Below are 2,244 nucleotides of genomic sequence, written 5' to 3'. Positions count from 1 at the left end.
GAAAAAGTTTGGGGACCCCTGCTTTATGTTGTAAAAGCAACACACCCAAACATTTTTTTCCCCAGCCAAACATGTCCAAAAGTAGCCCAAATGGGCGGATACTCGCCCAACCTGGCAACACTGGATGGGAGCGAAGGAAGCGGACGGAGGGTTGGGATTGGCCGCCGTGAGATCACATGACCCCTTGGCAAGGGGAGCAAGGGACCCTGTACCAGCTGTCCAGCTCATGCTTCTCAGCAAACCTCTGTTGCCATTGACAACAGCTGCCGTACACGCAACTCACCAACCACAGAACCGCGGCGCCGCCTCCTATTGTGCGGGGCGCATGTTGGGACGTGTAGTTCAATCTTTGCTTTCCAGGAAGGAACATTTGTTTCTCCCTCATTGCATGAATCTGAAACGCGTCAAGGTGAAACCGGTCAAGATCCAAGAAAAAGATTAGATGGTTGCCACAACAGAGGGAGCAGGAGACGTCGAGGCCTCTGGTCCGACAGGAAGAAGACATCCTCTGCTGTTTCCCTCCCAGCCCACATATGGGGAGACTCCCACGAAAACTGAAGGCCATCGCTGCAGAGGCGACCCCGCCCTATATTTTCAGCCTTTTATTGTCAACTTTTTCTTCATTTGCATTTTCTCTGACCTATGACAGGGTCATTGTTAAAAGGGAGGGGTAAATTTCCGTCAAAAAAAAATAAATAAATAAATAAAAAATGTTGAGATTTATCTGTGAAACTTTCTTTGAAAAAACTTCTGAGTTTCAAAAGTCAAAAATGTGCAAAAAAAAAACAAAACTCAGAAACGTCTTAATCTCGTAGAAATGTCTGATTTCTAAATGTTTGACTTTTGAAATTCAATTGATTTTCAAAAGTTGAAAGTTTTAGCTTTTGAAACTCCGATTTATTTTCTAGAAAATTTCTGAGAATAATCTAAAAATTTCAGATTTTTTTTACTTTTCAAGCTCAGAATTTTTCTTTTTTTCTAGAAATGTCTGAGTTTTTTTTCTTGAAGATTTTGGACTTTATAAGCTCAGATTTCTTTTTCCAATAAATTTCTGAGTTTCTTCCAGCAAAGTTTTTACTTTTCACGCTCAGAATTTTTCTTATTTTTTCTATAAATTTTCTTAGATTAATCTCAAAATTGGAGCTTTTTTTTCTTGCAAATCTTTTATTCTTCAAGCTCAGAAATTATGTTATCAACAAAGGAATTTGGATTATTTACCATAGCGTTCCTGTCTCCATACATGTGGGAAAATTTTAGAGGAGTCGTTGGGGAATAGAAATGAAGTTTTAACTTTTTGAAAATTTGCTGGTAAAATTGCCTTCTCAAATTTATAGTATAAGGTTTTATATCATTAAAACATTTAGGATTATTTAGAATCAACGGCGGACATTATCGCCCCCTGGTGAATCCATATGGTATAGCACTTAAACATGGGGCACTCGCCATGTTTGTTCACAGTTTTCACTGATCGATGCATTTGGCACAAGGCAAACACAAAAAACTAATAAAGAAAGAGAAAAAAAAAAAACCAGGGAATTTTAAATTTAAAAATTGAACAAGATAAAAGAAGTACTAGTCTTTTATCGGGTCCTTTTGAACAAGATTGAATGTTGTACAGTACAACAGCACCACCTGCAGGACAACAAAAGACATGCAGTCCATTAGCAAATGGACACTCCCAAAGCTTCGTCAGAAAGCTCTTGTGGTTAGAAACATTAAAACTGAATGGGATATTACACTAAAAGACAGAGAAATCTTGTTCTTCATAACACGTACTGCTTTAGCTTCAACTGTGGCAAATCGTACCGAGTCCAGCTTGTTATGAGGAACTACATTTATCAAAAATTATTGAAACAAGACAGTGAAAATGACATCAATGTGTCTTGAGGTCATTAATGTGTGGATTTGACTTCTGTCAAACAAAAGACTCCTACAAAAAAAAAAAAAAAAAAAAAAGGAATCAAAAAAGCAACACATGATTGTTTAGGGTAAACTTTATGGAAGTAAAAACCAGAAAAGTCAGACATGAACTAGAGGAAACATGAAATAAAATGATGCGAAAAGCTTATGTTAATGTCAGAAATTTGGAGTTTTAACTTTTAGAAAAGAAATAGCTCAATTGTTCTATTTTAATATAACATTCGCTAATGCTACTTAACATTAGCTAAGTAGCTCTGTATACTTAGCATTAGCTAGTGCTGAACTCAACTTTACCTTAAAATTAATCAATAAAGAGGCAATTTA

Source organism: Poecilia latipinna, unplaced genomic scaffold, assembly GCF_001443285.1.
Source record: "Poecilia latipinna isolate Pla-1442-1.1 unplaced genomic scaffold, P_latipinna-1.0 Scaffold573, whole genome shotgun sequence".
NCBI classification, from domain to species: domain Eukaryota; kingdom Metazoa; phylum Chordata; class Actinopteri; order Cyprinodontiformes; family Poeciliidae; genus Poecilia; species Poecilia latipinna.
This window is presented reverse-complemented; position numbering follows the sequence as displayed.